General features: G+C 48.9%; 1 long non-coding RNA gene across 1 annotated transcript; it reads left to right on the forward strand.

The window, feature by feature from the left end:
- Nucleotides 1-8,324: 8,324 nt before the first annotated feature.
- Nucleotides 8,325-9,707, forward strand: LOC119618545 (uncharacterized). The gene is made up of 2 exons (XR_005234893.2): nt 8,325-8,478; nt 9,431-9,707. It is a non-coding gene; the product is annotated as an uncharacterized lncRNA (long non-coding RNA).
- Nucleotides 9,708-12,135: the final 2,428 nt, after the last annotated feature.

The following is a 12,135-nucleotide window of genomic DNA, read 5'->3' on the forward strand; positions in this document are numbered from 1 at the left end:
AGCCAAACCATATCACAACCACACAAATAACAAGGTGACCAGTGCCCTAAACCTCAAGGGCATCCCTTGAGGAATTCCCCCTTGGGGAATCAGGGATGCCTTCATGGAGGAGGTGATGTCTGAGCTGAAGTCTGACAGATGAGAAGTTACCTGGTGTAAGTGGCAGAGAAGAGAGTTCCAGGCAAAAGGGACTGCAGATGCAGATGTTCCAAGGAAACATGGTGACCTCAGAAGTGGGTGAAGCTGGACAGCAGAGAGGTATCGGGAGCAGGACAGGAAATGGGGAGAGGAGGCTGGAGAGGACCGTGGAGCAGAGCAAGTAGCACCTGCAGGACTGGTGCGGGTGTGGGACTGGTGCGGTGTTGGTCCTTGTCTAAGAGCAATCATGAGGTGGTGGTTGAAATGATCAGTATGCCTCAAGCATCAATAGTGGATGGCAGTGGATCAGAGCTTAGGAAATAGAAGCTACTGTAGGTACTCCAAAATCGAGGAACTGGGGGCTTTTGCAGGAGCAAAGGTAGTGAAGGATGGAGGTGTTGCCAGGAAAGATCATGGTCTGCTTCACAGAGGGCTCAAGAAGAAGCTCTGGCTGGGTGTGTGGTCAGGAGATCACCGAGAAGCCCCTGGGAAATCTCAGGTCTCCTGTGCGTCTGGCTGCAGCTGCCTTGGAGATCAGCAGCTGCTGCTTTTCTTCCACTGTCCAGGTTTCTCAGAAGAACCTCTCCTTGCAAAAATTAACCTGAAGCCCATGAAAGAAGGATCCTTGGAAACAAGATCCTGCCCCTGCAAAGCCAATTTAGCTGGACGTGGAAGCAAAGAGAGCCCTAGACAGCCTGTGCGCATGGTGTGTGGTTCACAGCAGGTGGTTTGGAGTCTGACAACTTGGGTTCAAGTCTTGCTACCGCCACTTTTGAGATACAGGACTTAAAGCACATGACTTATTGTGTGGGTCTCAGTTTCCTCTTCTGTACCATCTGCCATGGGTTGGTTAAGAGGCTGAAATAGGCCGGGCGTGGTGGCTCATGCCTGTAATCCCAGCACTTTGGGAGGCTGAGGGGGCACGCATCACCTGAGGTCAGGAGTTCGAGACTAGCTTTGCCAGCATGGTGAAACCTCATCTCTACTAAATATACAAAATTTAGCCTGGGCCGGGCGCGGTGGCTCACGCCTGTAATCCCAGCACTTCGGGAGGCTGAGGTGGGCGGATCACGAGGTCAGGAGATCGAGACCATCCTGGTGAACACGGTGAAACTCCCGTCTCTACTAAAAATACAAAAAAAAATTAGCCGGGCGTGGTGGCGGGCGCCTGTAGTCCCAGCTTCTCGGGGGGCTGAGGCAGGAGAATGGCGTGGACCCGGGAGGTGATGGAGCTTGCAGTGAGCAGAGATCGTGCCACTGCACTCCAGCCTAGGCGACGGAGCAGGACTCCGTCTCAAAAAAAAAAAAAAAAAAAAAAAAATTTAGCCTGGCATTGTGATGGGCGCCTGTAATCCCAGCTACTCAGGAGGCTGAGGCAGACGAATCACTTGAACCTGGGAGGCGGAGGTTGCAGTGAGCTGAGATTGTGCCATTGCACTCTAGCCTGGGAGGCAGAGCAAGACTCCATCTCAAAAAAAAAAAAAGGCCGGGGGCGGTGGCTCACGCCTGTAATCCCAGCACTTTGGGAGGCCTAGGCGGGCAGATCACGAGGTCAGGAGATCAAGACTGTCCTGGCTAACACTGTAAAACCTCATCTCTACTAAAAATACAAAAAATTAGGCGGGCGTGGTGGCGGGCGCCTGTAGTCCCAGCTACTCGGGAGGCTGAGGCAGGAGAGAGGCGTGGGCCCAGGAGGCGGAGCTTGCAGTGAGCTGAGATCATGCCACTGCACTCCAACCTGGGCGACAGAGCGAGACTCCGTCGAAAAAAAAAAGATGCTGAAATGGGTTAATATGCACGATGCCCTTAGACCAGCACCTGGAATTTAGTGAGGCTCACTGTGATGGGCTGCTATTCATGATTCCATAGATGGTTCTGGCCTCAACATGGAGAATGGATAGCTATGAAGTGATCGCAGAAGAGGGACAGCTGTCCCGGGAGAGGCAGCACTGGCTGGGATGAAATGGTAGTGACAGGGCCGGAGCACTGCCAATGCGTTTGGGGGCTCCTCAGGGGATGAGATTGGCAGAGTACCGTTGCAGACTGGAAGTGGGGACAGGACGGGGAGAAGGAGGCCTCAACACCAACTCCCTGAGGGTCTGCCTCATGCAGCCCCCTGAATGTCGCCAGAGCTCACTTCTCTTTGAGCACCCAGCTCTTGCTGACAGACTGCTTGGTGCATGGTGGGTGCAGCAGGCCCCAAGGAGGGCACGTTGCAGACGTGGCTGTGGTGCGCAAGAAAGCAGCCGCAGGGCCTGAACGCGAGGCTGTAACACGATGCTTGCGAGAAAGAGAGTCACACAGGGGCCTGCGGCAGGTGCTAGGAAGGTATTTCTGAGAGCCCTGAGCAGCTGCCTCACAGCTGGGCAGGGGAGCATGCTTTTACACTGTTGGTAGGAGTGTAAATTGGTTCAACCATTATTGGAGACAATGTAGCGATTCCTCAAGGATCTAGAGACAGAAATACCATTTGACCTAGCAATCCCATTACTGGGCGTATACCCAAAAGAATATAAATAATTCTGTTATAAAGATACATGCATGCATATGTTCACTGCACACTATTCACAATAGCAAAGACATGGAATCAACACAAATGCCCATCAATGATAGACAGGGATAAAGAAAGTGTGCTACATATATACCATGGAATACCATGTAGCCATAAAAAGGAATGAGATCATGTCCTTGCATGGATGGAGTTGGAAGCCATCACCCTCAGCAAACTCACACAGAAACAGAAAACCAAACACCACATGCTCTCACTTATAAGTGGGAGCTGAATGATGAGAACGTATAGACACATGGCAGGGGTGGGGGGCAGTGCGGACAATACACACTGGGGCCTCTTGGGGGGTGAGGAGGGAGAGCATCAGGAAGAATAGCTAATGGATGCTGGGCTTCATACCTAGGTGATGGGATGATTTTGGCAGCAAACCACCGTGGCATACATTTACCTATGCAACAAACCTGCACATCCTGAACTTAAAATAAAAGTTGGTTGAAGACAGGCCGGGTGCAGTGGCTCATGCCTATAATCCCAGCACTTTGGGAGAGCAAGGAGAGCGGATCACCTGAGGTCAGGAGTTCGAGACCAGCCTGGCCAACATGGTGAAACCCCGTCTCTACTAAAAATACAAAAATTAGCCAGGTGTGGTGGCAGACACCTATAATCCCAGCTACTTGGGAGGCTGAGGCAGGAGAGTCACTTGAACCCGGGGAGGTGTAGGTTGTACTCCAGCCTGGGTGACAGAGTGAGACTCCGTCTCAAAAAAAAAAAATAAAATAAAAATAAATAAAAAAAACAAGGTGAAATTTACATAACATATAATTAACCACTTTAAAATGTACCATTCAGTGGCTTTTAATACATTCTCGCTGTGCATGCATCACTACTCTGCAGTCCCAGAACACCTTCATCACCCCAAATGGAAGCTCTGCACCTGTTACCTAGTCAGTCCTCATCCCTCTCCTGCCAGCCCCTGGCAATGAGTCATCTTTATGCCTCTTTGGATTTGCCTATTCTGGACATTGCATATCAATGAAATCATAACAATGTGTGATTTTTGTGTCCACCTTCTTTCAATTAGCATGTTTACAAAGTTTATCCCTATTACATCATGTATTGGAACTTCCTTCCTTTCACGGCTGAATAATACTTGGTTGCCTGGCTATGCCACAATTGTTTATTCATTTCTGAATGGCCATTTGGGTTGTTTCCACCGTTTGGCTATTGCAAATAATGCTACCAGGAACATTTGTGTACAGATATATGTCTGGGCCTCTGTTTTCCATTCTGTTTGCTATATACCTAGGAGTGGAATTACTGGGTCATGTTGTAACTGTTTCACTTTTTGAGGAACTGTCAAATTGTTCTGATGAATTATTTTTATTTTTATTGTATTATATTTTATTGTTTTGAGACAACGTCTTGCTCTGTCACTCAGGCTGGAGTGCAGTGGCATGCTTATGGCTCACTGCAGCCTCAAACTCCCAGGCTCAAGCAGTACTCCCACTTCAGCCTCCCTAGTAGCTGGAACTATAGGTGTGTACCACCACACCCAGCTTATTTTTGTATTTTTTTTTTTTTTTTTTGTAGAGACAAGATTTCACCATGTTGACCAGGCTGAATTTTTTTGTAATGGAGTTACAACCTTTACATCAAGTACATCAAGTACGTACATTGTTAGATAAACAGCTTGATGAATTTTTCCATATATATGGAATAAGAGATAGAACATTTCCATGACCCTGGAGTACTTTCTTGAGCCCCTTTCCAGGCAGCACTTCTCCCATCCCAACAGAAAGGTAACCACTGTACTGAATTCTCTCACTGTCAATTAGCTTTGGAACTTTACGTAAATAGAATCATATAGTGAGTTCTGTTTTTTGTCTGGGTTCTTTGTCTCAACACAACATCTATGAGATTCATTGATGTTGTTATTTTTTATTGCTGAGCAGTATTTTACTGATGAATATACCATACTTTTTTTTTTTTTTTTTTTTTTTTTTTTTTTTTTTTTTTTTTTTTTTGAGACGGAGTCTCGCTCTGTCACCCAGGCTGGCGAGCAATGGTGCGATCTTGGCTCACTGCAACCTCCACCTCCTGGGTTCAAGCGATTCTCCTGCCTCAGCCTCCTGAGTAGCTTGGATTACAGGCACACACCAGCACGCCTGGCTAATTTTTTTTGTATTTTTAGTACAGATGGGGTTTCACCATGTTGGTCAGGCTGGTCTTGAACTCCTGACCTTGTGATCCGCCTGCCTCGGCCTCCCAAAGTGCTGGGATTGCAGGTGTGAGCCACAATGCCCAGACGACCATAACTTATTTATCCATTCTATTTTTGATGTATATATTTGAGTTGTTTCCAGTTCTTCGTTCTAAGGAACCAAGCTGCTTTGAGCAGCCTGTGCTTCTCTTTGTGCAGATGTGCATGCACTTGTCTTGCTCGTGCCTTCAAGGAGAGCATGCATTTAGATGAGTAGATGCAGCCCAGCAGTTTCCCAAGGGGTGGAGCCCATGGAGCGTCCACCCTGAAAGGCAGGAGGGTTCCAGTTGTGCCACCTTCTCATCAATACTTGGTATTTTAACCTTTTTTTTTTTGCTAGCCTAAAAGAATTTCAATAAAATTTCAATAAAATTCAACTAACAGAATTTCAATAAAAATTATTTGGTACTTTGAGTGGGTAAATCATTCAGACAGCTTCTAGTTCGAAAAGTATGTAAAAGTTAACACTAAGAGGCCTCCCTCCCGCCCTGCCCCCATCCATCCACCCCAGTTCCCATCCCAATAGGAAAGCCCTATTAATAGTTCATTATTTATCCTCCCAGATATTTTTTATAGATAAAAGGCAATGCAAATATACATATATATATATATATAGAGAGAGAGAGTCCCCATTTTACACAAAAGGCAGAATATTATGCACACTTTTCTGCATCTTGCTTTTTCCATTGAGCCATCTTTCAAAGCTCCTTTCGCTTCAGCACATGAAATTCACGAGTAGATGTGCCGTGATGAGGCCCCCTTGCTGGAAATATTTAGGTGGTGGTTGATCGTTTGTTTCTACAGAGAGAATTGCAATAATTAACCTTGTCCAAAAATGATCTTAGTCCTGCTCAAGAGCAGAACTGGCCAGGCACGGTGGCTCGTGCCTGTAATCCCAGCACGTTGGGAGGCCAAAGCTGGTGGATCGTTTGAGCCTAGCAGTTCGAGACCAGTCTGAGCAACATAATGAGACCTGTCTCTACAAAAACGAAAAAACTTAGCTGGCTATGGTGGCACATGCTTGTGGTCCCAGCTACTTGGGTACAGGAGGTAGAAAAATCACTTGAGCCTGGGAGGTCAAGGCTGCAGTGAGCCATGATCATGCCACTGCACTCCAGTCTGGGTGACAGAGTGAAAACCTGCCTTTAAAAAATTATCATTCGGCCGGGTGTGGTGGCTCAAGCCTGTAATCCCAGCACTTTGGGAGGCCGAGACGGGCGGATCACGAGGTCAGGAGATCGAGACCATCCTGGCGAACACGGTGAAACCCCGTCTCTACTAAAAATACAAAAAACTAGCCGGGCGAGGTGGCGGGCGCCTGTAGTCCCAGCTACTCGGGAGGCTGAGGCAGGAGAATGGCGTAAACCCGGGAGGCGGAGCTTGCAGTGAGCTGAGATCCGGCCACTGCACTCCAGCCCGGGCGACAGAGCCAGACTCCGTCTCAAAAAAAAAAAAAAAAAAAAAAAAAAAAAAAAAAAAAAAAATTATCATTCATATTTACTTATTCATTCTTTCATTCATTCAGAAATACCAGAAATATCACTTGGGGTCCTTGTTAGGTGTCAGGCACTGTTTCAGGTACTAGGAGGAGCCGGTCACAGTGGCTCATGCCTGTAATCCCAGCACTTTGGGAGGCCGAGGTGGGCAGGTCACCTTAGGTCAGGAGTTTGAGACCAGCCTGGCCAACATGGTGAAACCTCATCTCTATCAAAAATACAAAATTAGCCAGGCATAGTGGCGTGTGCCTGTTATCCCAGCTACTTGGGAGGCTGAGGCAGGAGAATCACTTGGACCTAGGAGGCGGAGGCTGCAGTGAGCCGAGATTGGACCATTGCACTCCAAACTGGGCAAAAAGACTGAAACTCCGTCTCAAAAAAAAAAAAAAAAGTACTAGGAGGCATCTCAGGACCTAGAACATGTGGACAGTATGCTGTGCATAAAAGATGCTCAACCTGATATTCGTTAGGCAATGAAATGAGTCTCTAAAGAGCTTTCCAGCAACACCATTCTTGTTTGCTGTTGGTTGATTTATTGTTTGTGACGTTTTCAACACAAAATCAATTGAAATTCCAGCTTTTACAGTTTGTGAAAATTGTAATCTGTACAAAACAATGCACAAATTCGTTAAGATTTGCAAAATCTACAATTTATTATTTGTGTGACTTGGAAAAAAAATACTTAAATTTCTGAGCTTTGGGCTCTGGACTGTATGAAGGGGGATAATAACATAACCCACAGGCTTGTTCAGGAGGTGAAAGAAAGTGAGCCTTAGAAAGTGTGGCCGGGAGCAGTGGCTCACGCCTGTAATCCCAGCACTTTGGGAGGCCGAGGCAGGTGGATTACTTGAGGACGGGAGTTTGAGACCAGCCTGGCCAACCTGGTGAACCCTGTCTCTACAGAAACTAGAAAAGAATTAGCCGGGTGTGGTGGGGCATGCCTGTAATCCCAGGTACTCATGAAGCTGAGGCAGAAAAATTGCTTGAACTCGGGAAGTGGAGGCTGCAGTGAGCTACAATCGCGCCACTGCTCTCCAGCCTGGGTGACAGAGCCAGACTCTGTCTCAAATAAAATAAAATAAAATAAAAAAATAAAATAGTGCTTAATGTGCAGTGCCTGCCTGCAGAAAGCCCTCAGCAATGCTAGCACTGATTATGCTTAGGACCTGGACAGCTCTGTGACATCTCATGAAGCTAGAATGGCTGAGGAAGAAGCTGTGTGCAAGGAAGACGGGAGGAAAGGAGGACTGTGCCACCTCAGCCTTCCTTCCCCCGATCTCAGCCTTCCATCCCCCGATCTGCGCTTTCCTCTTCCATTTTGAAGTGGCCACATCCCAAGGAGGCAGAATCTCATCTGTCACCCCTTAGATCAAAGTCTCCCTGGTCTGAGCAGCTGGCAGGTCTCTCTAGGTGTCCTGAGGGGGCTGATGGAGCATGGCAGGCCCCACTCCTTGTCTGCCTGCACCTCTGATTAGCAACACATCCCCTAGCGCAGCCCTCGGGTCACCTACCTGAAGTCACACTCGAGGCCCTGAGATTCCTTTTGCAAAGTATGTGACAGCCCTTTCCAGGTCACTGCAGTGGAATTTGACCTCTGGAGCTGGGCTCTCCTGCTTTCCAGAGTCATAGTATTCCACGGTTTGTTCCCACCCTCCTCCAAAGACAGCAATCATGGGCATTTTCATTTCAATGTGCACTTCTTGTTATGGTTAGTATTTGTCGATTACAAAAGTCATATATTCTCATTATAAAAATACAGAAACATAAACGGAGAAAGTGAATCCTTTTCTCCAGAAATGAGCAGTGTGTGAAAATTCCTTTAGAATATGTTTGCCTACCCTGACCATAATTTTTAAACTAAAATGGAATAACCACATATTGTTTAGTCATCTTCATTTTCTTGTTTCTTTTTTAACTTTAGGCACATCTTGGACATTATTCCAAATACAGTCATCCTTTTTGAACGGCTGCAAAGAATCACATCATATGGATGATCTGTAACAGGGGTCCCCAACCCCTGGGCAAGGACTAGCACTAGTCTGTGGCCTGTTAGGAATGGGGCCACACAGCAGGAGGTGAGTGGTGGCCGCGAGCGACCATAACGATCTGAGCTTCGCCTCCTGTCAGATCAGCAGTGGCGTTAGAATCTCATAGGAGCATGAACCCTATTGTGAACTGCACATGCGAGGGATCTAGGTTGCACACTACTTATGAGACTTCAACGAATGCCTGGTGATCTGAGGTGGAGCAGCCTCTTCCCAAAACCATCCCCCACACCCACCCCTTCCCAGTCCGTGGAAAAACGGTCTTCCATGAAACTAGTCCCTGGTGCGAAAAAGGTTGGGGACAGCTGATCTAGAGTATATTGTTCCCACCCATGGGTTGATATTTAAGTGGCTGCCAACATTTTGCTATTACAAATAGCTCTGCAGCAAGAAACAGCATTATACACATATGGTATGACACTTGAGGAACTGTAAAATTGAAAGTTCTTTGGGAGGCTGAGACGGGCGGATCACGAGGTCAGGAGATCGAGACCATCCTGGCTAACACAGTGAAACCCCGTCTCTACTAAAAAATACAAAAAACTAGCCGGGCGAGGTGGCGGGCGCCTGTAGTCCCAGCTACTCGGGAGGCTGAGGCAGGAGAATGGCGTGAACCCGGGAGGTGGAGCTTGCAGTGAGCCGAGATCTGGCCACTGCACTCCAGCCTAGGTGACAGAGCAAGACTCTGTCTCAAAAAGAAAAAGAAAAAAAAAAAAAAAAGTTGAAGTTACAATTGCAAAAATAGAATCTGGGCCAAATAATAGCCATAATATCAGTCAAGGGCCCGCTGGATCCAGGCATGGTTTAATGCGCTTCCTGTTTACCAATTAATTTGATCCTTACAGCGATCTATGAATCAGGCACTGCCAGTCCCATTTCCAGGTGTGAAAACGGAGGCAGGGAGAGGTTAAGTAATTGAAATCACATGGCTGGTAAGAAGTATGTTTCGCCTTCTGACCCATATTCCAACACCGTCTTCCAGAAAGAGTGTATCCAGGCGTGCTGTTGCCAACTCGGCCTTCCTCCACTACAGGAGAAGCAGAATGCAGAGGCCTGCAGCTTACAATGACCGACCGAGCACTTCGCATACATTCTGCCACTGCAATCCTTACAACCACCCCATTAAGCAGGAGCCCTCCTTACCCCCCTTTACTGATGGGGAAACCAAGGCACAGAGCTTAAATGTTCACTTGTGATCTGCCTGCTGGTGTAAGCAGATTTGGAATCATGATCTGTTGAATTAAACAATTCACGTGAAAGTGGTTTAAGAAGTTTATGGGCACCCAAGACTACTGGTCCACTAGGTGACCCCTCTCCCCCAGGCATTCCCTTTGTACATCATTGGTGGATTTGGTGTCATTTGTGGTTGGCAGTGACTGCCCTTGGAGACCTATGGGGGTGGCTGGGATGATTTCAGCACAGATGTCAAAGCTGAGCTGGCTTCCATCTGTGAGAGGGCAAAACTGTCGTCCAGGTGGGGCTTTGATACCTGTTAATGGGAAGGGAGGGAGGGCAGAGATTCCCCCAAAGGTGAGGAAGGGAGATGGGAGGGGTCCTTGCTCTGAGATAGCCTCCAGGTGAGTACCTCCTGGGGCAGCCACCTGTGTGCCTCTCCCCGTCCGCTGTCCCCTCCCCTGCACACTGGTCTGGGTTCCTCAGTTTCACTTTGTGGCCTCTCAACATCCAGCCACAGGTGCAGCCTGGGCCACCCACAGCTTAGTGCCAATTGCTTTACTCAGCTAATTAGATCAGCACCTCAGCCTTCTCGGGTGCCTCTGGATGTCCAGATGTGGGCCTGAGGCTGGAAGGAAAGAAGGACAGTCTCCTTCCCTCAGGGCTTATCAGGAAGGAGACAGACTTCTTTCTAAGGAGACACAGCATAGGCTTGCGTAGAATTGGGGGTGCACAACTGATAATGTGGACAAAGCTGTCTCCGGGAGGGACCTCCAAGGAAAGAAGGGGAGGGGGCGGCTTCCTGGCCACTGAGGAAGGACAATGGGGTGGAGTCAGTTCCCAAGGGGTAGTCTAGACTGCTCAGATTCCGCCCTCCCGTCCCCACCCCGCAAACACACACACCAGGGGCCCACAGAGCCCTGGGGTGCTGCCTTTCCTGCTTGGAGAGGGCTACCCCAGCTGGGATGTGACCCCAACCCCTGTTCATGAGTCTGGTCCTGGGACCCTGGCTGTTCTGTGGAGTATTTTGTGTGTTTGTGGATCCTTTGCTCACCCCTCCACTCTCTTAGAGTGAAGACAGCCACCTCTGGGGTGGAGAGAGGGCCCTGAGAACCTGCCCTGGTCCCCCTGGCTATAACATGGTGTGGTTGCCACGGTCTGGCAGCCCCTTTTGTCTCCTGCTTCCCCTAGGACCCCCTAATACCACCCTCCTCAGCTGCACAATGGACACGGGATTTCTGCTCTGAACCTCTGCACAGGCTGCTCTGTCTGTCCCAGAACGCCTTTCCCCGCTTCTGGGGTAGGGTAGGGTTATCGTCCTGGAGAACCTTACCCATCCTTCAGATCTGCAGACATTTTCCCCGCCTCCCCCACTCGTTCTGGGTGGAGTGCAGCTGCTAGCTATGGGTACCTTAGCTGAGTTTTAAAAAGATGTCCTAGTACCATGATTATGCAAGATGCTAACATTAGGGGAAGGCAGGTGAAGGGCAGATAGGAACTCTGCTGGTTTTGCAACCTTGCTGCAAGCCTAACATTATTTTCAAAACAAAAATTAGTAAGCAAAGATGTCCATTCCTCCCGACAGTCTTAGTGGGCTTGATCTCAGCTCCCACTTTTCACATGCGCAGGGCAGCCTGTGTGATCAGACCTATTGGTCCTGTGGGTTAAGGTCTCCCCTTTGTGTGTCCCCCATTAACATGAAGTGTGGCCGGATGGGGTGGCGCCCCAAGATACACACAGGCGCACTCACTGATGCCCCTGGTCTTAGCTTCCCTAAGCTTCAGCACAGGCTGTTTGACTCCTAACCTGCTGTTTGAAATCACTTTGCTAAATGTCTTTGCATTAGAGCAAGTTTCCCTGAAGCAGACCCAGAATCACTGATTCACATGCTGGTGGTTTATTGGGGATACATGTCCAGGAGAAACCACTATTGGAGTCAGGAAAGCAGAACCGAGAAGGGAATAAGTCAAGGAAATCTGTGATTTTAGGCACAATCCCAGCCTCACCTGATCCCAGGGAGTTCGGGGCTGTGAATGACACCCAGAGCTTGGCCTTCCTGGAGGCAGGACTGGGCTTTCAGTCCCTGGCTAAGGGCTTTGGGAAGGTAGGGACCAGGTGTGTCCCGCTGCGTGCACCTGCAGGGGGAGCATCTGTGACACAGAGCACCAGGCGCCGGCTGTGGAAGTTGGGAGGAGAGCACAAAAACAGAAAGGGGGACCCGAGGAGACCTGGGCAGGTCCAGGTGCATGGAGTCAGGAGAACAGACACTTGGGAAAGGAAGGTGGATGCAAAATGGGGAGAGGAGGGAGAAGCTGGAACCGACAGCACGAGCTGGTGCCCCGAGGACAGACAGAGCCCCGCATCCATTCTTGTTGCCTCTCACCATGGTGAGGAGCTGCCCTGGGCCATGCAGTGTACAGGGGAGAGCAACTGTGTGTGCGCGTGCCGCAGGGGGCCGAGGTGGTTTCGCCCTTCAGGTCTCACTTGAGGGTCTCTCTCCTGGTCTCCTTCTCA

The sequence above is a fragment of the Chlorocebus sabaeus genome, chromosome 2 (assembly GCF_047675955.1).
Source record: "Chlorocebus sabaeus isolate Y175 chromosome 2, mChlSab1.0.hap1, whole genome shotgun sequence".
In the NCBI taxonomy this organism is placed as follows: domain Eukaryota; kingdom Metazoa; phylum Chordata; class Mammalia; order Primates; family Cercopithecidae; genus Chlorocebus; species Chlorocebus sabaeus.